This window comes from Lepisosteus platostomus, chromosome 5, assembly GCF_059453375.1.
Source record: "Lepisosteus platostomus isolate fLepPlt1 chromosome 5, fLepPlt1.hap1, whole genome shotgun sequence".
NCBI classification, from domain to species: domain Eukaryota; kingdom Metazoa; phylum Chordata; class Actinopteri; order Semionotiformes; family Lepisosteidae; genus Lepisosteus; species Lepisosteus platostomus.
The window spans coordinates 33,816,805-33,840,916 of record NC_142615.1 but is presented as its reverse complement, the minus strand read 5'-3'; the positions used below and the strand labels follow the sequence as shown (position 1 = coordinate 33,840,916).

The 24,112-nt window shown below is 47.9% G+C and overlaps 1 long non-coding RNA gene, 9 other non-coding genes and 1 pseudogene across 11 annotated transcripts in view; 5 read left to right on the top strand and 6 right to left on the bottom strand.

Annotated features, from left to right (window-relative positions):
- LOC148665690 (scavenger receptor cysteine-rich type 1 protein M130-like) overlaps positions 1 to 24,112 on the bottom strand; it is a 267,138-nt pseudogene that overhangs the window by 79,814 nt on the left and 163,212 nt on the right. The window lies entirely within an intron of this gene.
- On the bottom strand, positions 3,129 to 3,200 carry trnam-cau (transfer RNA methionine (anticodon CAU)). The gene has a single exon. It is a non-coding gene; the product is annotated as a tRNA-Met (tRNA).
- LOC148665708 (uncharacterized) lies at positions 8,735 to 9,300 on the top strand. Its single transcript, XR_015936912.1, has 2 exons — positions 8,735 to 9,129; positions 9,209 to 9,300. It is a non-coding gene; the product is annotated as an uncharacterized LOC148665708 (long non-coding RNA).
- On the bottom strand, positions 17,524 to 17,595 carry trnad-guc (transfer RNA aspartic acid (anticodon GUC)). The gene has a single exon. It is a non-coding gene; the product is annotated as a tRNA-Asp (tRNA).
- Positions 18,541 to 18,613, top strand: trnav-cac (transfer RNA valine (anticodon CAC)). Its single transcript has one exon. It is a non-coding gene; the product is annotated as a tRNA-Val (tRNA).
- Positions 19,235 to 19,306, bottom strand: trnad-guc (transfer RNA aspartic acid (anticodon GUC)). The gene has a single exon. It is a non-coding gene; the product is annotated as a tRNA-Asp (tRNA).
- On the top strand, positions 20,333 to 20,405 carry trnaf-gaa (transfer RNA phenylalanine (anticodon GAA)). The gene has a single exon. It is a non-coding gene; the product is annotated as a tRNA-Phe (tRNA).
- On the bottom strand, positions 21,163 to 21,234 carry trnah-gug (transfer RNA histidin (anticodon GUG)). The gene has a single exon. It is a non-coding gene; the product is annotated as a tRNA-His (tRNA).
- On the top strand, positions 21,929 to 22,001 carry trnav-cac (transfer RNA valine (anticodon CAC)). Its single transcript has one exon. It is a non-coding gene; the product is annotated as a tRNA-Val (tRNA).
- On the bottom strand, positions 22,623 to 22,694 carry trnad-guc (transfer RNA aspartic acid (anticodon GUC)). The gene has a single exon. It is a non-coding gene; the product is annotated as a tRNA-Asp (tRNA).
- trnaf-gaa (transfer RNA phenylalanine (anticodon GAA)) lies at positions 23,721 to 23,793 on the top strand. Its single transcript has one exon. It is a non-coding gene; the product is annotated as a tRNA-Phe (tRNA).

Here is a 24,112-nt window from a genome sequence, read left to right as displayed (position 1 = left end):
ACAGGTGTCTTTTTATCTTCTCACATTTTGCACTCCTGCAAGTGTTTTATGGATCTTGTTTTGTCTTATTGCAAGAATTCGAATTTCCTGTGTCATTCATCACATCACATCACATCAAACAGCCAGCAGATCATGTCACCTTTCAGATAGTCATTCTTCTGCTTCCTAAATTTCCTAGAGACAGGTCTTTTCAGCAGAAAAGACAAACGTGGCAAAGCAACCTGATAAGACCAGGTCCTAGAAGTCACTACTCAGTCAGTTACTACTGCCGAAATGCAAGCCCTTCCTCCAGCCTGAAGAAGTTGATCCTACATTACTCATGAAGAAGATGTATCTACCAATCCTCAGAGAGCTGAGCTGGATCACTCCCCTTCTGAATGACGTTGCAGTAACACTCTACCACTCCTCTTCGTGCACTCATGCTGGAACTTTGGGAGGCTACTGCAGACAGCAGAGGTTGGATCGTACACAATAGCTCAGAAATAGCTCAGCTGAGAAAGCCTTAGACTGATGCTCTAAAGGTCCCTGGTTCAATCTGGGGTTTTGGCATTTTGTTTCGTTGCGCCATTTGTTCCTCTCTGCAATGCCCTGTGTCCAAAGTCACACTTCCCTTTCTCAGCCTGAATCCCAAACTAGAGTCTTTGTGTCCTTGAGTCCCTCTTTTACCGACACTGATGAAGTACAGAAATAACTTAACATGTTTTGCACTCCTTATGGTGTTTTATGGTGGGACCTGTATTTCTCTATGAATTTCCTTAGTGACAGCCCATTTGTTTTCAATATATTTCTGGTGACGTTATTACATCGGTCTCCCCTGGTGGCTTATATTCATATCCCACTTCTGACAATGACTTTTCTTATGTCACTTTGATGGGAGTACAATTGGAAAAAAAAACTAAAATGTGTGTAGTTGTTTCCATATCAAACCTGTCTTCTATTTTATACAGTATTCCACAGGAGTGAATCAATTCCTTGTTTAATTTTGCAAATGACCCTGCTGTCAAAAAAACTAAATTCCCATGTAGCCAAGGAGTTGCTGAAAAGCAACTTCACTTTGATGTTTTGTGTTGTTATAACTAATTCATCTCCTTTTTAAAAAATAGATTTCTGTAGAAGAAAGGTGTCTCACTACAGTTTAAATTGTAAACAGGTCATAGAAAAAGCTCCTTAGCTCCTGTATGACAGGCAGGGATTCTCACCATGGTTAAATTGCAACAGTAATAATATTGACAACATTAATAAATGCATATATAATTGAAATTGAAAACATATCTAACACAGCATCTTTTCTGGTTATATACCACAATGCATTGCTGATATTTGTTGTTTGCCATTTAGGTTAAATACTGTCATGTTTTTCTCAGCAATCGTCTTTTGATGTGTAAGTATAAATAATGATAATACTATTTGAATACATACAGGTCTTAATATTATTTTGATTAAAAATAGTACGTTAATAAGCAATAAATGATATATAAAATAGTGTGAAGGTGAAGATCACACAAAATCAACTACAAATGTGGGAATTTTACATTTTTAGGATTATAAATTGCAAGTAGCACATTAGCAACACTACAGTAATGCTAATATAACAATAGTGTTAAAAACTCCTGACCTAATTCCTTACAAATGCTGATACAAAATGTGAATGATTTCAGAGTTTCGGGTATTGGGTCTCCTGATAGAGATCAGAGATGAACTGAGGCATGTGGGAAAGTGTACAGAACTGGTGAACTCACAATTCTACTTCAAGAGGCTGAGCACAATGGAAGTCCTGTACACACAAGTGAGTCCTTGACAACATGGACAATCAAAACCTACTGGTTTGATATTATATTCTCTCTGTGGTGTAGAAAATATTCACTACTAGTATTCTAGGTTACAGATAGGTCATTATGTGACAGCTTACATCTGATTAATAGGATCCATCTCTGGCATACATTCTTATTTTTTGTTTATAATGTATAATCTTGCTAATTTTTTAATGCCAAAATAAAGTGTTTTATAAAAAGCTTCATGTTCTAAGAAATTACTACAACTTTTGAACTTTGAAATATGGCCACTTTGTATTCTAGGACTTAGCAAATACTGCAGAAAAGTGGAGTTAAAATGTGAAAATGTGTAATGGGTATGTCTGATTAGTTGATTAGTGAAGATCCAGTAGTAAAAATAGCTTCTAATATTATTTCTAATATAATATTATTTCCAGATAAACCAACTTTGGAGAGTAGGCAACAGTGATTTCAAAGAAAGTGTGTTCACAGTGTTGTTAAGGTTTTGCTTATAGATTTTTTAAATATTTTTACATTACATTTTTACTTTGATCAAGTTAAAATATCCACAAACTTTAGCTTAAAGATACCTTGTTAACCACTGAATTTGCAAGGTGTAAAACTGCTAAATTGTCTTTTAAAATATAAGGATTACAGTAGTACATTTGATACTAAATATTTGAGTAAATAAACATTGAGTGAAAACTCGCTTGAGAAATGTCTAAGCTCAGGCATAATTTGGTTTTCAGACTTAAGACAAATTAACTGATGATGGAATTCAACTTCGCTGGCACAAACCAGAAAGATCAAAGACAAAAGAGGTGCCTGGGAGACACAAATCTTTTTAGAGCAATTAAAGGTACTCTTATTCTATGTTGTACTTTCAAACTTTGGGTACTCTTTAATTAGGACAGACTTTATTGCTCAATTACTATGATGCAAGCTAAACTTAATACACTGATTAAGCTTTGATCTTAGTAAAGCTTAATGGTTCTTTTTTGAGATTATATTCAAGAAGAGATTAATCATCATTTGTTGATCATTTGTTCATTTGTTGGAGAACTTGACAATCTTTGACAATTATTATTAAATTAGCATTATACAAATGTGCGTTTAATATGTACCTTAATTGTAATATATATAAACACAATTGGTTTGATATGGATGTTCATTTGAAGGATTTGAGGAAACTATCAAGGATCGCAGAACAACCAAAGATACATTTGGGCATCTGCTATTGGTAAAGATGAAAGAGTACCGTAAGTGTGAAGCTTGCATACACACGAGAGAAAAAATCAGTTTAAATGCACTTCATTAAACTGATGGTGTGCTTATCAATCGTGCATAAAAAATACATAGCAGAGGATGGTTTCGATCCATCGACCTCTGGGTTATGGGCCCAGCACGCTTCCGCTGCGCCACTCTGCTGACAGCTGTTATATTGTGATTCAACACAACTGCTCTATCTTTGCATTCTAAAAGTGCGCCCGAGATGAAAAGTTTCAACGGCAAACGCAGACGTCACTTTGAGCACTTGGTCTTTTATAGTACTAATCATCACACGCCGCTCTACATGGGCGTGTCTTCAATATCGTTGAGAACCAAACCTTCTGCTTTCCGAGGCAACTGATTCTTTCGTCGTTAATTCCCAAATCTTCAATGAGAATCAGTGAAACTAAAACCAAACACATGTACACACTCGCGTCCTAGCCTGAAAGAAAAATGATGGAAGCATTTGAGGAATAACAAGAATAGTCTGAACAGCTCCAGTCTATCAACTGCTCTACAAAGTGATCGCTACTTCCACACCCAGTTTATAACACTGAAAATGATTCAGGAAGCACAGCAAAGTTCTAAAAGCAGTGGTTGAAAAGCGTCTAGATACATAAAATGACAATTTCTCAAAAGTAAAATCTTCAGGTTTTAAATATTGTCATCCATATATTTTCGTTTTTCTCTTTTTTACATAACACGCTTTCGAGAAATAGACTGTCTTGTAATGAAGGCTGCATTAGAAAATGTGTATCTACATTAAAATCGGGTTTATGACTTTTGCGTTATTCAGCTTTCTTAGCGCTTGGGTCTCGATTCAGATATTGTAATGAAAGCAACAGGGGAGTAAGTTTTCCTTTTCTAAATCAAAGGTGATCTGCTCACAAGGAAGTATAAAAACTTCAGCGTTTACTTTTTGAAGACCGCAAATTGTCGAAACACTATTGCTTCATAAGCTAATAAGTAAGGTTTCTGAGCACGCATTGTATTACTAATGCTGTTATTAATAAAAATTCACATAATGGAATTTGGACGGCTCAAAGTAGTCTATTCTTTGTACAACTTTACTTGCCCGCTGAGTAGAGTTTAAAGCAACTGCAGCAGAAGTAGCAGTAATAGCAACAACGTGGTTAGAGTGTCACAATACACTCTGTGAAATTATTGCGGCTTCAGATCGTTTTGTTCTGTTGAAGCTGCCTACAGGGTCTGAATTGCTGACATTGGCTGTGATCTTTTTTCAGGTTTCATGAAATTCTTCACATATTTGAAATATTTAATTCGGGTTCGCCTAATACACGGTGCAAACCGTACCTGCAGCAGAATGCTGTTGCACATGAAGCTGTTTTGTTTATCGGTTGTAAGGATTTAGGAGCGTACTACAAATCGAGCAAGCGAAAAGAAAATTAAACAGGAGTCACTTTTTGGATTGCTAATTCATTGTGCTCTGCTCGTCTAGGTTCAAATCCCATCCTTGTCATGGTTAAGGCCTGAGACGTGTGTGTTTTTCCTAAACAGTGTTTGCATTCGTTTCCTCTTTTACTACTGTACTGGAGCAGTAATATGTCTAACATGGTAACACAGGCTGACAGACGGAACATGTGGCCACAAGCTGCAGTATATTTGGTTTGAGGGCAGCAATAACTTTCCTGTGGAGACAGGTGCGCCGGAATTAATACAGCTCTTTCGAGCGGAAAGAGTAACAAGAATTGACTTAAACTTACCAGTTATGTTCAATAGCTAAAAACACAAAACCAACCTCTTCAGTGGTTGAATCTAAATAACAGAAGCCAATGCTGCCATCAAGGAAAAAAAAAATCCTGAGTTATGTAGTTTTGAGACTAAATATCTGACTTTCAGTTTGAAGCGGTACAATGGATTCCAGGTCACATCCTGATTCAGGATATATATGAGTGTTCTAATGGTTAAAACTGTGTTTACATGAGGTACAAGCAGTAACATTTTCATTGCGAGAAGAAAGTCAGTCCGTGCGCATTTCTCAGCGTGCACATTGTCAGGAACACTAAACCCACAGTGCCAGCAAACCTTTCGATAGCCTGTAGGTACTGCCATTGCAAATGTAATAGGTTGTTCATACACACATATGATACAGTTACTATCTCGTAATTAGGAGATAATTTGGTATTTCTTATTTACGATAACTGAGGATTTTTTTTCCTTGGTGGCAACAATACGCTTTTGCTAAACAGTAAATCATAGACTCTGCTTTCAAAATAGCTGCACCAGGCATTCGGATACAGAAAAACACAGGGATTTAAAATTCAGGAATATGAATGGCCAGTTGCTTACAGCTAGGGTTTTTACGTTTTCTTATTTAGCGATTTGTGTATCAATCTTTTAACAATTCATTAAAATGCTAACAATATGTAAAATCAAAAGAATAGCACCGTTAAATGCTGGGGAGACAGGTAGTTTTTTTTTTCAATCAGATGCCAATCTCTAATGCTGTGTGTGAGAGCTTACTGTACGTACCTTTTCTTTTCTCACATTTTCTGACAACTATTCCAAAGGGGCACCCTGTCAGCTCCTAAAACTTTTTAAAAGTCTGCCTGCATGTTTGATTATTGTCGTTTTATTTAGAAAAAGTTCAATATTGATCATAACTAAAGAAAATTAGGATCACGAATAAAAAAGGGCTGAAGATGCGAGTTGCTCTTGAATCAGAGCTGGGCGACACGGGCTTCTGTTCTGATATGATTGTACGAGAAGCAGGAGGAATCTCTTCTCTCCTATGGAGCATGAGCTGAATCAGGAGTGAGACATTTCGTATGCTCGTGCATATGTTAACGCATGACCTACATCGTAATACTAAATTAAAAACTAACATTAAGTTGTCAAAGACATTCATTTATATACAAACAAGAGACAGACATAGTAATGATTCTACATTAACTTGTCCTACACTGATCAGACTAATTGAAATGTATGAAAGCCCGTTTCCGCCAGGGAGTTACAAAAAAACGCGCTATGGTATCGCAGAATTCCGACTAAGTAACTCAGAATTGCGACTTAGTAACTCACAACTCCGACTTTATATCTCACATTTGCAACTTCGAAATAGCCCATATTTCATTGTCTGTCCTTTTGTTATTGTAACGGATTCGGGTTCTAGCTAGCAAGACCCCGAATCCGTTACAATAACAAAAGGACAGGCAATGAAATATGGGCTATTTCGAAGTCGGAAATGTGAGAGATAAAGTCAGAATTCTGAGTTTTTAGGTCGCAATTCTATGATTCTAAGTCACAATTGAGAGATACCATAGTGCGTTTTTTTTTACTCCCTGGCGGAAACGGGCTTCCGTAGGTTCTCAGTGCTGCGAAGCAAAAGCAATCTCTGGAAAATCAGACAAATTATTATCAGATCATGTCAAAAGCTGATCAGTATTTCTTTACTGGAAAACAAAGAAATGCTTGTATTACACATTTTAATATGACATGCAATTACACATGAAAAATAGTTAAATTATTTTCATTGCGGTACGTGTTGATAGAACAGCACCCTCGATAAAAGAAAGTGTGGACGGACTTGTCGCATGTTCCGTACTCTGTCTGACAGCGAGTTTAACACACTGTCCTCGTAAATTAGAAACTAATTGAACAATAAATTAATCTGAGCAAATTTTACACCTGTGGGTGATTTAATTCTGTCGAAATTACGTGGAACTCCTCCGCTGAGCTCAGATACACACGGGAAAGTGTGCAGGCTGCTTCACGGAGTCCCGCCTCAGACTGGAAGCAGGTTCTAATTAGACGCTGAGAACAATCCGGGTCTCTGTATGTAATTGATTGTGTTGATTGAGCGGTAGTATAAAAACCTAGTCACCGCGTTCATACTTTATTCTCTCTTGCTTCAACACAGTTTGGTGGTTTATTTTATTTCTGTAGCAATTTAGCGGGACGTTAATTTGGCGATGCGCTCGTTTCTTTTTGTGCTGTGCCTGTGCGCAGGGGCCGGGCTCCCCGCACTGGTCTCCGCCGGGCCGGCTGGCTGGGACTCTCGGGAATTGGCGCTCCAGGCCGACCTCCCGGCTCCTGAAGACGCAGCACAGTCTGAGGACTTGAGCCTGGCAGATGCGCCCTCCGAAGACCTGTCTGCAAGCGAGAACGACTCGCAGTCCTTGACTTCCGCCGCCTTCCCGTGTCCAGAGACGCGTACTCGCCCTACTTCGACAAGGAGAAGATGAAGCCGGCAGCCGCCCCTTACCCGCCTACATCAAGAGCGTCCTGTTTCCTCCCCAGCGAGGGCGGCAGCCGGCTCGCCCGGCTATCGGGGGTACCCGAGGAGTGGCTGTGTGGTGCGACTCCAGCAGGATGTACGTGAGGGTCAGTCGGCTCCTGTTCGGCTTCAGCTGTCGGCCATCGGAGGTGACCTTGGGCAACTGCAGCGTCAGCCGAACCACACGCAGTTACTTCTACTTCATCTACGGGCTTCACGAGTGCGGTACCGAGCGATCGGTAAGCGGGTCTTCATCTACAGGCAGTGTATCGATGTGAGCTGTAGGGCTAGTGTCGGGGTTGCCTTTCCTGGGAATACCCCTTCCTCTGTGACCCTGCAGGTTGTCCAGGGCCGCCTGGTGTACTCCAACACTCTCCGCTATGCCCCGCCCTCCTCCAGTGCGCCTGTGCATCGCTTCATTCCCTTCTCTGTGCCGGTCAAGTGCTCCTACAACAGGTAGGCAGGGCTCTGCCGCTGCTGAAAAGCTGCTGGGAAAGTGTCCAGAAGCCCCTCATCCCCTCTGTCCTGCAGGTTCCACTACTCCTACAAGGTTGGCTATGTCCCCACGTGGGCCAGGAGAAGGACCTTCTTCAAGGACCTGAAGAACAAGCACAGCTTTGTGCTGCTCACCACCAACTGTAAGCTCCTTGAGTGAGTGGCTCCTCCTGCCTGCAGGGGGCGCTGTGTGCAGGTGTAATGCTGCCTCTCTCTCCAGCCCACTGGGTCCGGCTCTCTCCTAAGGATGAGTACTTCCTGGGTCAGCCCATGTACTTCCAGGCCACTGCCTACTTTGCCACAGCAGAGCAGAGGCTGTACATCCACTCGTGTTACGTAACAGAGAAACCGGACCAGCACTCCCAGCCCCGTTTCCCTGTGATCGACAACTTGGGGTACGGCCCCTTCTGGGAGGGGAGGTGGGCAGGGGCCCTGAGAGCCTGCAGGGGTTCATCCTTGTCCTTGTCCCCAGGTGCATGGTGGACAGCAAGGCAGATGGCTGCCTGTCCAGGTTTGTCCCCTCCAAGCAGAAGGATGTGCTCCGCTTCACGATTGATGCCTTCCTCTTCCAGAAGAAGCTGTCCAGGAAGGTGCTGCTCAGCCTTCTTGCTCTACTGATCCATTGTCTGCTTTTTCATCCATGATCTAGATGTGAACCAGACTGTGGCAGCTGTAGTGCCTAGAGCTGCCAGCTTGCCTTCACTGATGGCAGAAGGTCCTTCTCTGTCCCTCTATTGGCCTTGATCCCTTAATGCTGTGACCTTCCCTCTTGCAGCATGAAGTGACTGAGCTGTACATGCACTTTGTCATGGCTGTGGCTCCTGCTAAAGCAACACCAGGGACCAAGTCCTGCACCTACAACAGGGAGGCGAAGAGGTACTTCTGCAAGGAGCCTGCTGAGGGTGCTCTGGGACATGCCAGGTGGAGGTCTCACCTGTCCTCCTCTCCTCCAGGTGGGAGGAGCTGTATGGTGACCATGAGGCCTGTGCCTGCTGTGAGTCCAGGTGTGCTGGCAGCCGGAATGAAGGTGGGTCTGGTTCTCTATCCCTTGTGGATGCATCTCTGCCCAAGAGACAACCATGCTTGGACAACTGAGGAATGATCCCATGCTGGACAAAGGGACGGTTTAGATGAGTAGACTGTGGGTCTCTGGGTATAGCAGATCCCTCACTCCTGGGTGTTACTTGTCCACAGGTACCAGGAGCCTGGTGACCAGCAGTCGGGTGGCTGTGGCACCAGTAGAAGCTCCTCTGGATGTGGGAGCTGACTGGACTGAGGATGAGGAGGGAGACCCTCAGAGCACCAGTGAGGATGTGGAGGGAGCAGAGGACTTTGGAGATGTTGGCCAGTGGACAGGTAGGGTCTGGCAGGAGGAGCTCCTGTAGGGGTGGGTGTCCTGCAGTTCAGCTGGATTGTTCTCCTTCTTCCTCCCCAGGTGCTTGAATGAAGGCACCAGCCTGGCCCTTGTGACTCTCCTGCCTCCACTCGCCTTGTAATGGCAACATTTCAATAAAGCTGTGAAAGACCCTTCTGCCTGCCCTTGTTTCTTTATGGTTTATAGGTTTGAATGGGGTGGAGAGATTCAAGGGAAGTGAGACCCATTAATAAATTTTAACTACTGTATTTGTGGGGGTTCCCCTTTCAAGAATGCTTCCTGTATTGCTGCCAATGAGGACTGAAAATGGCTGGAGTAATAAAGCATTGTACTGGGGGAAGATGGCTGCACTATTCCTTGGGCAGGGCAGTGTGATTTTTTTTTTTTACTGTGGGAGAGACAGAGGTGTTCAATATACTGGAAATCCTCCCGTTTCCGAGAGGGGTAGTGGTTATGGAGTGAGTTGCTACTGTAGTGCCCAATAAGAGTGAGATCTGGTGTCCTATTCTGGGCTGCACAAACTGACTAAAATAAACACAAGGAAGGAATTGTCAACAGGGGCTTGGTGTAAAGTAGGCCTTCCTTCCTTAGCAGAGGAACAATACTGGTGTGTGAACATAACTGAATAATGGTACAGTTAGAATCTCGGAGGTCTTGTCTTATGGGTGTTGGTTTCACAGCAGTGGTAGTGGACAGTCATGAGAAGTATTAGGATTGAGACTGGAGATCCCAGTACTTGATCCGGAAGACAGGTGTTCACAACTACCTCTACCAGCAACACAGACGGTGTAGATTGAGACTGAATGCTTACTACACAAAGACTCTCCACTGTTTCAGTGTCCCGTGTCATGGATTTCAAGTGAATCCTAGTCTTCCTTTGTGACTACCTGTAATTTGCACAAATCATGATGGCCCACTAAGGCTGTCAATTTTTAGCCCTACTGCAGTGCCCTATTAAAGTTTCAAGGATTTAGAATAAACTATTTTATATAATGGTTCTGAAGGTTCATTTCTAATATTGAGGACAATGGGTTATATACCCAGCGTTCTTACCAAAGGATAAGAGACCTTTTGCTATATAAAAAGACTCCTTTCCACCACTAATTTATACAGGTTTGGTTCATTTGGGATTTATCAGTTAAACATTTAATATTGTATTTGTCAGTTTGTTGATGCCTATATATCACAGTGATCTGCACACACATCTTTGACTGAATATGGGCTGCCAAACCTCTCCACCAAACTTATGTATCACGGTAGATACACAAGAAGTTTCTTTGTAATAACAGGGTTGGTGCCAGTATTCAGATTGGGTCAACTGCAAGGTAAGAACAGTATCACATTAACTGGAGATGATCCAGAGATTAGCATGCAGCTCTGTACGCCAGATTAATACCGATTTGCAACGCGCTCGTCTGCTGACTTAAGTGCCCTGCTCAGTAATCACAATGTTCCCAATTGCAGTGAGCCCAAGGAAACAGCTGCTGCCCTCTAGAGGACACTACAGGACAGGAGACAGGACTAAGTACAATTCCTGCAATAGACTAAGCAGTTTAGTGCCAAACTAATGGAACACTGAATCCTATGGGACAGTTCCGAATGTAGTAACAGCTTAATACTGAAATAATATCATAAACACCTCGTGATCTTAAGAATCTGTCGCTGTTAAAAAGTATTGTAATAATAAGCTAAAACTGTACTGCAGCCACAACACAGTGGACCTGCAGCTCCTGTCCTGATCATACAGAAAGATGTCATCACTATGTAGTGTGCTCTCTGAAGGCACCAGTTCTGTAGGGTTTGGGCATTTACTGGGACAATTATTAATTGTAGCAGTAAATCACAAAATTGATTCTTTTGATGGCTTTAGAATCCAACTATGCGATATAACTCAAACAACGCACACACACAGGTACTAATACACGAGGATACATTTATTAATACATAGAATATGCATATAAACCTAACAGATCTTATCGAGAGGGTTATCAGAATACAAAAGATATATATTCAGTCAGTTACGAAGTGTTACATATATCAAGAGGACATACGTTCAGTATATCATTAATTTAGACCGTTTCATAAAGTGAACTTGGTTACAACTTCTACATTAGATACTCAAAACAAGTACATAACTCTTAGGAATTAAATTGATATCAACTGGTTGGGATAACAATTGAATTCTCGAGCAGTAATGCAGTGAAGTTGAATACTCATCCAAACTCTGGGGATTCAGATCTCCTGCGGGCACAAAGAAACAGTTGCAGGCTGTTGCTGTCCAATCCGCGCTCTCTGACTCGGTGCCAGGCTGTGCTGTGCGGCTTGCGACGGTGCGCTGCTGATGCTCACTGACCAGCTAGTTAGTTTTGGCTTTAAATAGCAAAGTTTATGCACAGGAGAAAAGATGACTGTGGGTCCCAGCAAGTCAGGAAGAGGACCGGTTCGTTCCTGATGATGAGCTAGTTCTGAATAGTGATTCAGCTGTCCACAGTTCTGACCTGTTCACGAGGCTTGCTGCTGATGCTAACCTCGGGTGGATCCTCTGGTTACTCTCTGGCAACCTCCGCTCTAGACTCTTAGAACAAAGGAAAGTTCTGGCACTCGGACACACTGGCCGTTCCGTGGTTGTCCGGGCTGAGTCTCAGGATGGTCAGGAGGCGCGCTGCGAGAATGTCCTGCCCTTGGGAGCCTTCTGCTCCTGGGCCGTCCTGCCCTGGAATTCTCCTTTGAGAAGTCCACAGAATCCTACTGGAGCTCTTTGTTGCCTGTTTTTACCTGGAGGAACTTCAGCTCATTCATTGGCTGAAAGTTCCATGGGCATCAGAGTCCCCCGTGGGTTACTCAGGCCTACCAGTCCCTGATTGGTTGATCAAGATGAGATATGAGTCACTTACTCCTGACACTTAGGAATGCAATCCAGATGTCCATCTGGCACTCCCTAGACAGATAGGCGCCAATGGATGACCATTGATCATGATAGCCAGGCTTAGCTAAGTGCATCCCCCTTTGGGAGCTGTCCCTTATCAAAAGAAAACATCTTTAAATCAGCCTGCATGAATAGCTTCTCTGTGGCTGCACCACAGAGATGAAGGGAGAGATGGGGCCTCATTTGGAAAAGCACAGCAACACTTAATTCTGTCTTATTAACCAGCATTGCCGCTACAGTGCTTAACGCAGAGAGTGGCGAGGCTGGGATGTCAGGGCCATACGACAATTCTTTATGCAGAGAGTGGAGGCATTGGTGTCAGGGCCATACGACAGTGCTTTATGCAGAAACTGGCGGGGGTGGGAAGTCAGGGCCTGATGAGACTGCTTTATGCAGAGGGTGGAGGGGTGGGTGTCAGGGCCATACAACACTTCTTTACGTAGACAGTGGCGGGGGTGGGATGTCAGAGCCTGAGAACACTGCTTAACGCAGAGGGTGGAGGGGTGGGTGTCAGGGCCATACGACACTTCCTTACGCAGAGAGTGGCAGGGGTGGGATGTCAGGGCCTGACGGTACTGCTTTACGCAGATAGTGGCGGGGGTGGGATATCAGGGCTTAACAACATTGCTTTATGCAGAGAGTGGAAAGTTGGGTGTCAGGGCCATACGACAGGGGTTAACGCAGAGAGTGGCGAGGGTAGGATATCAGGGCCATACGATAATTCTTTACGCAGAGAGTGGAGGGATTGGTGTCAGGCCCATACGACAGTGCTTAACGCAGTGAGTGGCGAGGCTGGGATGTCAGGGCCATATGACACTGCTTTACACGGAGAGTGGAGGGGTGGGTGTCAGGGCCATACGACACTTCTTTAAGTAGAGTGTGGCTGGGGTGGGATGTCAGGGCTTGACGACACTGCTTTATGCAGAGAGTGGAGGGGTGGGTGTCAGGGCTATACGACAGTGCTATACGCAGAGAGTGGTGGGGGTGTGATGTTAGGGCCATACGACAGTGCTTTATACAGAGAGTGGCGGGGGGATGTCAGGGCCTGAAGATACTGCTTTACGCAGATAGTGGCGGGGGTGGGATGTCAGGGCCAGACGACACTTCTTTAAGCAGGGAGTGGCAGGGGTGGGATGTCAGGGCCTGACGATACTGCTTTACGCAGATAGTGGCGGGGGTGGGATGTCAGGGCCAGACGACAGTGCTTTACGCAGAGAGTGGAGGGGGTGGAATGTCAGGGCTTGACGTCACTGCTTTAAGCACAGAGTGGATGGGTGAGTGTCAGGGCCATAAGACACTTCTTTGCGCAGAGAGTGGCAGGAGTTGGATGTCAGGGCCTAAAGATACTACTTTACGCAGTTAGTGGTGGAGGTGGGATGTCAGGGCCATACGACACTTCTTTACATAGAGAGTGGAGGGGGTAGGATGTCAGGGCTTGACGTCACTGCTTTATGCAAAGAATGGAGGGGTGGGTGTCAGGGCTATATGACTGTGCTTTCCGCAGAGAGTGGTGAGGGTGTGATGTCAGGGCCATACAACAGTGCTTTACACAGAGAGTGGCGGGGGTGGGATGTCAGGGCCTGACAACACTGCTTGACGCAGAGAGTGTAGGGGTGGGTGTCAGGGCCATACGACACTTCTTTACGCAGACAGTGGCGGGAGTGGGATGTCAGGGCTTGACGTCACTGCTTTATGCAAAGAATGGAGGGGTGGGTGTCAGGGCTATACGACTGTGCTTTCCGCAGAGAGTGGTGAGGGTGTGATGTCAGGGCCATACAACAGTGCTTTACACAGAGAGTGGCGGGGGTGGGATGTCAGGGCCTGACAACACTGCTTGACGCAGAGAGTGTAGGGGTGGGTGTCAGGGCCATACTACACTTCTTTACGTAGAGAGTGGCGGGGGTGGGATTTCAGGGCTTGACGACACTGCTTTATGCAGAGAGTGGAGGGGTGGGTGTCAGGGCTATACGACAGTGCTTTACGCAGAGAGTAGTGGGGGTGTGATGTCAGGGCCATACAACACTGCTTTACACAGAGAGTGGCGGGGTTGGGATGTCAGGGCCATACGACACTGCTTGACACAGAGAGTGGCGGGGGTGGGATGTCAGGGCCTGACGATACTGCTTTACCTAGAGAGTGGCGGGGGTGGGATGTCAGGGCTTGACGACACTACTTTATGCAGAGAGTGGAGGGGTGGGTGTCAGGGCCATACGACACTTCTTTACGTAGAGAGTGGCGGGGGTGGGATGTCAGGGCCTGAAGATACTGCTTTTCGCAGAGAGCGGTGGAGGTGGGATGTCATGGTTATACGACAGTGCTTTCCACTGAGAGTGGTGGGGGTGGGATGTCATGGCCGTAAGACACTGCTTTATGCAGAGACTTGAGGGATTGATGTCAGGGCCATACGACAGTGCTCCACTCAGGCCTCTGCTTGAATTTCTACTCCTCCTCTCTCTCCCTACCTCTACCTCTCCCTCTCCCTACCTCTCTCCCTACCTCTCCCTTTTCCCCTCCCTACCTCTCTCCCTACCTCTACCTCTCCCTCTCTGTGGGGCCAGCAGGGGGCGCTCACCTTGCGGTCTGTGAGGGTCCTATTGCCCCAGTATAGTGACGGGGGACACGATCTGGCCCACCAGCGACAAGCAGGTTACCAGATCTAGACAAAGGGGGCAACTCTTAGTCGTATGAGCTTAGTCACACATCGCAGCGATTAAAAAAACAAAACAAACATATTATGTCCGTTACTAACGACTTTTTTTTCCTACATTGAAAGTCTCTTTCCTGGGTGATTTTCTACCGCGCCTGGGGCTCTTCATTTCTCCTGGGTGTCTCATCGCGGGCGGATTTGAAACAGACCACAGAACCTGCCGCTGCAGTGCTCTCGGTTAGAGGCTCTCATCCTGCATCACCAATCTTACACAGGAGGGACGGAGCTGGATTTCTGTCTGGAAAATAAACTCCAGAGTGAGAGAGAGCAGAGAGGGGTAGGGAGAGGTAGAGCGGTAGAGAGGTAGAGAGAGGGAGAGAGGTGGAGGGCGAGGGAGAGGGAGAGAGGTGGAGAGAGAGGGGGTTAGGGAGAGAGGGAGAAGTAGAGAGAGGGAGAGGTAGAGGTAGGGAGAGAGGTAGGGAGGGGAAAAGGGAGAGGTAGAGAGAGAGAGAGGTAGAGGTAGGGAGAGAGAGGGAGGAGGAGTACAAATTCAAGAAGGGGAAAATCCACAACACAACACAGGCGTCGGCATGCATGGGCTACAAAAGGAACAAGTAAAATGTTTCTTCTGGGCTGAAAAGAGAAGGAAGGAAAACACACCGTTGCGGCGCTACGACACGAAGACGCCGAACCAGTTGAGCACAGCAAACCCAACCTGCTCTCACAAGTTGCTTGCGCTTCAGGCGAAATAAAAGCTGCTGAGCTAAATCAGGAAAGCGGTAACTATTAGGACTGCTCACTGTTCCTCAGGCTGGGACAGGAGAGCACAAACTGTATTATTATTATTGAGAGACAGGCTCACTGTCTGTTCCTCAGGCTGGGACAGAGGATCACACACTGTATTATTATTATTTAGAGACAGGCTCACTGTCTGTTCCTCAGAGTTTGACAGGAGATCCCACACTGAATTATTATTATAGAGAGACAGGCTCACTGTATGTTCCGCAGGCTGGGTCAGGAACTCACACAGTATTATTATTATTATTATTGAGAGACAGTCTCACTGTCTGTTCCTCAGGCTGGGACAGGAGATCACACACTGTATTATTATTATTATTGAGAGACAGGCATACTGTCTGTTCCCCAGGCTGGGACAGGAGATAACACTGTATTATTATTGAGAGACAAACTCACTGTCTGTTCCTCAGGCTGGGACAGTAGATCACACTGTATTATTATTATTGAGAGTCTGGCTCACTGTTCCCCAGGCTGGGACAGGAGATCCCACACTGTATTATTATTATTTAGAGACAGACTCACTGTCTTTTCCTCAGTCTGGGACAGGTGGTCACACACTGTGTATTATTATTGAGACAGGCTCACTGTCTGTTCCTCAGGCTGGGACAGTAGATCACACTGTATTATTATTATTAATATTATTGAGAGTCTGGCACACTGTTCCCCAGGCTGGGACAGGAGATCACACACTGTATTATTATTATTTTGAGACAGGCTCACTGTATGTTCCGCAGGCTGGGTCAGGAACTCACACAGTATTATTATTATTATTGAGAGACAGTCTCACTGTCTGTTCCTCAGGCTGGGACAGGAGATCCCACACTGAATTATTATTATTGAGAGACAGGCTTACTCTCTGTTCCTCAGGCTGAGACAGGACATCCCACACTGGATTATTATTATTGAGAGACAGGATCACTGTCTGTTCCGCAGGCTAAGACAGGAGATCACATACTGTATTATTATTATTGAGAGAGGCTTACTGTCTGTTCCCTGGAGGCTGGGACAGGAGATCACACGCTGTAATATTATTATTGAGAGACAAGCTCACTGTCTGTTCCTTAGGCTGGAACAGGAGATCACACACTGTACTTTTATTATTGAGAGACAGGCTCACTGTTCCTCAGGCTGGGACAGGAGATCAGACTGTATTATTAATATTGAGAGACAACCTCACTGTTCCTAAGGCTGGGACAGGAGATGACACACTGTATTATTATTATTATTATTGAGAGACAGGCTCACTGTTCCTCAGGCTGGGACAGGAAATCACACAGTGTATTATTATTATTGAGAGACAGGCTCACAGTCTGTTCCTCAGGCTAAGACAGGAAATCACACACTGTACTTTTATTATTGAGAGACAGGCTCACTGTTCCTCAGGCTGGGACAGGGGATCACACTGTATTATTATTATTGACAGATAAACTCGCTGTTCCTCAGGCTGAGACAGTAGATCGCACTGTATTATTATTATTGAGAGTCTGGTTCACTGTTCCCCAAGCTGGGACAGGAGGTCACACACTGTATTATTATTATTGAGAGACAGGTTCGCTGTCTGTTCCTCAGGCTAGTACAGGAGATCAACCACTGTATTATTATTATTGAGATACAGGCTCACTGTGTGTTCCTCAGGCTGAGACAGTAGATCACACTGTATTATAATTATTGAGAGGCTGACTCACTGTTTCCCAGGCTGGGACAGGAGATCACACACTGGATTATTATTATTGAGAGACAGGCTCACTGTCTGTTCCTCTGGCTGGGGCAGGGAATCACATACTGTATTATTAGTAATATTGAGAGACAGACTCGCTGTCTGCTCCTCAGGCTGGGACAGGAGATCACACACTGTTGTAGTGTGCTCTCACGAGGCACCAGTTCTGTAGGGCTTTGGGCATTTACTGGGACAATTATTTTTGTGGCATAATTATTTTTGACGCTGTGAAAGAAAACAGAGAAGTGAAAGGCAGTCATTTCTCTAAGGAGGTGAAAGAAAAGCTACTCCCCGTCGGGGAATCGAACCCCGGTCTCCCGCGTGACAGGCGGGGATACTTGCCACTATACTAACGAGGAAGACATCGCTCTGTCCAACCCCCGGCATCGTGTCCCGACCCAGCATGCTGGAAGCCGACGCGTGCTGTGATCCCTTTACGGAGCAGAAATGACAACCGAGGAGCCGAGAGATCATGTCAGCATTTCGCGTCTGAACGGAAAACACAAACGACCAACTCGGAATGACTTGCCTTTGACGCTTTTCAAAGTGTTCTTTGTGCACGACGACTGCGCCGCCTAGCAGATACAAAGGGGTTGTACAACTTTGAACTAGCAAATGGAAGAGGGCTAAGCCCCCTCTCTTTTAGCCCAGGTTCGATCTGTCTCCCAGAATCACCAGGGCGCACACACACACACACACCCGTGCCGTTGAAGTGCTCTGCTTCATTTCTAAGGGCAACTCAACATTCACTCCTACCCCGAGTGCAGAAAAGACAGCATCCACAGCAACAACAGCTCAGGTCTCTGCACAGGAGCTAAGCTGCCCTCATCTCCTCTGCTCTGCGGCTCCTGCGGAGTGGAGTCCTGCCTGGAGCCGTGTTTGCAGGCGGCGGCTCCCCGCGCCCTGTCTGTGCGTCGTGTACAAGAGCTCCTGGGAGGAAGAGAGAGCCCTCCCACTCGGGGGCTTTTCCACGGTCTGTGTGAGGAGGGGCGGGTGTGTCCAGTAGCTTATCGAGCGGAAGCCTGGGGCGGCGGAGAGCTGTGATCGTGCAGACCTTGAGGTGTCACCTCTTTGTCTGCTTTCCCGCCCCCCCTCCGCCCAAGCTCTGCTCCAAAGTAGCCCGGCAACCCCTCACACCTGCACGTGTCACAACCTAAGGTGCGGTCATGAGACACCCATGGGGTGTCGTTCTGTTCTTGCTAATTGAGAGCACGGTCCATCAGCGCACTCCAATAAAGGCACTGGAAGCAGCTAAATCGCATTGGCGAAGCTCAGCACTGGGCCGCTGGGCACGTCTTGCCACCGTTTCCGTAGTGTAGTGGTTATCACGTTCGCCTCACACGCGAAAGGTCCCTGGTTCGAAACCGGGCGGAAACAGACATCTTTTGTCGCCAGGCACAAAAGGGGATTGGGAATTCGCCTAGCGCTGTGATCGAACAGACCCACTGGACCCACCTCTTAGTGTGGCGGGATCTGCACAGTGCATGTCACAGCGCATCCTGCTTTCACTTCAAGGCGCGTCCTGATGCACCCCAGTCTCCCGCGTGACAGGTGGGGACAGGTGACAGGTCCTATACTAACGAGGAAGACATCGCTCTCTCCGACCCCCGGCATCGTGTCCCGACCCACCGTGCTGGAAGCCGACGCGTGCTGTGATTCCTTTACGGAGCAGAAATGACAACCGAGGAGCCGAGAGATCATTTCAGCATTTCGCGTCTGAACGGAAAACACAAACGACCAACTCGGAATGACTTGCCTTTGACGCTTCTCAAAGCGTTCTATGTGCATCGAACAGACCCACTCACCTCTTAGTGTGGCGGAATCTGCACAGCGCATGTCGCAGCGCTTCGTGCTTTCACTTCAATGTGCTTCCTGATGTCGAGTCGACTGCCGTGCGGAGGCTCTGAAAGCGAGAGCAATGAAAAGGTGCACGACGCTGTGAAAGAAAACAGAGAAGTGAAAGGCAGTCATTTCTCTAAGGAGGTGAAAGAAAAGCTACTCCCCGTCGGGGAATCGAACCCCGGTCTCCCGCGTGACAGGCGGGGATACTTGCCACTATACTAACGAGGAAGACACCGATCTTTCCAACCCCCGGCATTGTGTCCCGACCCAGCGTGCTGGAAGCCGACGCGTGCTGTGATCCCTTTACGGAGCAGAAATGACAACCGAGGAGCCGAGAGATCATGTCAGCATTTCGCGTCTGAACGGAAAACACAAATGACCAACTCGGAATGACTTGCCTTTGACGCTTTTCAAAGCGTTCTTTGTGCACGACGACTGCGCCGCCTAGCAGATACAAAGGGGTTGTACAACTTTGAACTAGCAAATGGAAGAGGGCTAAGCCCCCTCTCTTTTAGCCCAGGTTCGATCTGTCTCCCAGAATCACCAGGGCGCACACACACACACACACCCGTGCCGTTGAAGTGCTCTGCTTCATTTCTAAGGGCAACTCAACATTCACTCCTACCCCGAGTGCAGAAAAGACAGCATCCACAGCAACAACAGCTCAGGTCTCTGCACAGGAGCTAAGCTGCCCTCATCTCCTCTGCTCTGCGGCTCCTGCGGAGTGGAGTCCTGCCTGGAGCCGTGTTTGCAGGCGGCGGCTCCCCGCGCCCTGTCTGGGCGTCGTGTCCAAGAGCTCCTGGGAGGAAGAGAGAGCCCTCCCACTCGGGGGGTTTTCCACGGTCTGTGTGAGGAGGGGCGGGTGTGTCCAGTAGCTTATCGAGCGGAAGCCTGGGGCGGCGAAGAGCTGTGATCGTGCAGACCTTGAGGTGTCACCTCTTTGTCTGCTTTCCCGCCCCCCCTCCGCCCAAGCTCTGCTCCAAAGTAGCCCGGCAACCCCTCACACCTGCACGTGTCACAACCTAAGGTGCGGTCATGAGACACCCATGGGGTGTCGTTCTGTTCTTGCTAATTGTTTCCTGCCCGTCGCAGGCAGGAGTCCATGCGAGGAAGATGCGCTGGACAGAGCTCAGAGGGCGCAGCTGGGTGGCTTTCCTTCTGAGTGACGTTCCTGCAACACTCTCCCGCTACTCTTGGTGCGCTCATGCCACAACACAGGAAGGCTGGAGCAGGTGGCTGTGGGCTTTGCGCACTGCCGAAATAGCTCAGTTGGGAGAGCGTTAGACTGAAGATCTAAAGGTCCCTGGTTCGATCCCGGTTTTCGGCATTTCGTTTCATCGCGACCTTTGTTCCTCTCTCCAGCGCCACCTGCCTAAAGTGACGCGTCCCTTTCTCAGCCCGAAACGCAAGCGAGACACCAGCAGCAGTCCCTACAGGTTTCCGTAGTGTAGCGGCTATCACGTTCGCCTAACACGCGAAAAGTCCCCGGTTCGAGACCGGGCGGAAACAGCCTCGTTTTGCACGCTCCTGTACTTCACAGAGGTCTTGAGCGACCGGTCATTTGTTCCCAATGTATTTCCGGTGCCTTCGTGCACTCTTGTACCAAACGCACGTTCCTTCTGTACGCGGAGCCGATCATTTGCAATTGGGCTGTGCCGACAGACCAGGTCGAGCTCTGTCGGCTCAAAAGCAGCGCAGGACCTGCAAGAACAACAGAAAGATTAGCATCCAGCGGGGGCCTCTTAGTGAGCCCAAGAGCTCATCAAGAATCGGCTCCAGCAACAGGGCTGGGCGCATTGTTCCATTCTCCGCCCACTCTCGGTGTAAACAAGTCCCTCCTGGTCTCTGCTTGAAATGCACTTTCCTGCGTTTGCTTTGGTGTAACTGGCTTCCCCTGCATGGGCGAATGTGAAGAAGATCCTTAGTAAGTCATTGAAGAAAACCGAGAAGAGGTCGGAGTGGCCTCTGTCGTTCATCAACGATCCAGTCAGGCAGTACTCCTCTGTAAAGCGCCGTTCGTTCACGTCGATTGGCTTTTTTTTTGCCTTCATTCGTGCGAGTAGTAACAGCAGACGCCCCTATTCTGCCGTGACCCGGATTCGAACCGGGGTTGTTGCGGCCACAACGCAAAGTACTGACCACTATACGATCACAGCGAGTTACCGAGACACACGCGGCAGGGCGGAAAGGGCTGTGCTCTCTTCGTGTGACATAATTCGGAAAAGTCCTGACGTTGCATTTCAACTGAGCCCCAGTATACATCGACCCTTCGACACTCTGAGTGACAACTCTCTTGCGTGTTTTCTCATATTTATGTAGTTTGCTTGCATGATGCCGGGAACAGCATGGTTGTTCGCTGCCATATAGTCTAGCGGTTAGGGTTCCTGGTTTTCACCCAGGCGGTTCGACTCGGTTTTGCCTCCTGCTTTCCAAAAGATCAGCACCGTGTACGAAAGAGCCGCATTAAAACTACTCGAACGTGCAAAACGTGCGAGAAGAGGGGGCGCTTGTTTCCAACCGAAACTTCTCGCGTGTGAGACGAGCTGATCATCGCTGTGGGAGGGTTACTCTGGTAGACAGGGCTGACCTTCGGCAATAGGATTTATAGTCTCCAAGATGATATTTGCACTTTCTGGAGAGGCGATTTTCTCCACTTCAGTAGCCCGATTTCGTCGATTGCGTGGAGAGGGCTGTAGAATGTGGCGCCGCCTTTCCTGCTCCGTCCATGACAGGCGTGCTGGTCTCTGGAGAGAGAGCACGGTCCATCAGCGCACTCCAATAAAGGCACTGGAAGCAGCTAAATCGCATTGGCGAAGCTCAGCGCTGGGCCGCTGGGCACGTCTTACCACCGTTTCCGTAGTGTAGTGGTTATCACGTTCGCCTCACACGCGAAAGGTCCCCGGTTCGAAACCGGGCGGAAACAGACATCTTTTGTCGCCAGGCACAAAAGGGGATTGGGGATTCGCCTAGCGCTGTGATCGAACAGACCCACTGGACCCACCTCTTAGTGTGGCGGGATCTGCACAGTGCATGTCACAGCGCATCCTGCTTTCACTTCAAGGCGCGTCCTGATGCACCCCAGTCTCCCGCGTGACAGGTGGGGACAGGTGACAGGTCCTATACTAACGAGGAAGACATCGCTCTCTCCGACCCCCGGCATCGTGTCCCGACCCACCGTGCTGGAAGCCGACGCGTGCTGTGATTCCTTTACGGAGCAGAAATGACAACCGAGGAGCCGAGAGATCATTTCAGCATTTCGCGTCTGAACGGAAAACACAAACGACCAACTCGGAAAGACTTGCCTTTGACGCTTCTCAAAGCGTTCTTTGTGCATCGAACAGACCCACTCACCTCTTAGTGTGGCGGGATCTGCACAGTGCATGTCGCAGCGCTTCCTGCTTTCACTTCAATGTGCTTCCTGATGTCGAGTCGACTGCCGTGCGGAGGCTCTGAAAGCGAGAGCAATGAAAAGGTGCACGACGCTGTGAAAGAAAACAGAGAAGTGAAAGGCAGTCATTTCTCTAAGGAGGTGAAAGAAAAGCTACTCCCCGTCGGGGAATCGAACCCCGGTCTCCCGCGTGACAGGCGGGGATACTTGCCACTATACTAACGAGGAAGACATCGCTCTCTCCAACCCCCGGCATCGTGTCCCGACCCAGCATGCTGGAAGCCGACGCGTGCTGTGATCCCTTTACGGAGCAGAAATGACAACCGAGGAGCCGAGAGATCATGTCAGCATTTCGCGTCTGAACGGAAAACACAAACGACCAACTCGGAATGACTTGCCTTTGACGCTTTTCAAAGTGTTCTTTGTGCACGACGACTGCGCCGCCTAGCAGATACAAAGGGGTTGTACAACTTTGAACTAGCAAATGGAAGAGGGCTAAGCCCCCTCTCTTTTAGCCCAGGTTCGATCTGTCTCCCAGAATCACCAGGGCGCACACACACACACACACCCGTGCCGTTGAAGTGCTCTGCTTCATTTCTAAGGGCAACTCAACATTCACTCCTACCCCGAGTGCAGAAAAGACAGCATCCACAGCAACAACAGCTCAGGTCTCTGCACAGGAGCTAAGCTGCCCTCATCTCCTCTGCTCTGCGGCTCCTGCGGAGTGGAGTCCTGCCTGGAGCCGTGTTTGCAGGCGGCGGCTCCCCGCGCCCTGTCTGGGCGTCGTGTCCAAGAGCTCCTGGGAGGAAGAGAGAGCCCTCCCACTCGGGGGCTTTTCCACGGTCTGTGTGAGGAGGGGCGGGTGTGTCCAGTAGCTTATCGAGCGGAAGCCTGGGGCGGCGGAGAGCTGTGATCGTGCAGACCTTGAGGTGTCACCTCTTTGTCTGCTTTCCCGCCCCCCCTCCGCCCAAGCTCTGCTCCAAAGTAGCCCGGCAACCCCTCACACCTGCACGTGTCACAACCTAAGGTGCGGTCATGAGACACCCATGGGGTGTCGTTCTGTTCTTGCTAATTGTTTCCTGCCCGTCGCAGGCAGGAGTCCATGCGAGGAAGATGCGCTGGACAGAGCTCAGAGGGCGCAGCTGGGTGGCTTTCCTTCTGAGTGACGTTCCTGCAACACTCTCCCGCTACTCTTGGTGCGCTCATGCCACAACACAGGAAGGCTGGAGCAGGTGGCTGTGGGCGCTGGACACCGCCGAAATAGCTCAGTTGGGAGAGCGTTAGACTGAAGATCTAAAGGTCCCTGGTTTGATCCCGGGTTTCGGCAATTTGTTTCATCGCGCCCTTTGTTCCTCTCTCCAGCGCCACCTGCCTAAAGTGACGCGTCCCTTTCTCAGCCCGAAACGCAAGCGAGAAACCAGCAGTGGTTCCTGCTGGCTTCCGTAGTGTAGCGGCTATCACGTTCGCCTAACACGTGAAAGGTCCCCGGTTCGAGACCGGGCGGAAACAGCCTCGTTTTGCACGCTCCTGTACTTCACAGAGGTCTTGAGCGACCGGTCATTTGTTCCCAATGTATTTCCGGTGCCTTCGTGCACTCTTGTACCAAACGCACGTTCCTTCTGTACGCGGAGCCGATCATTTGCAAT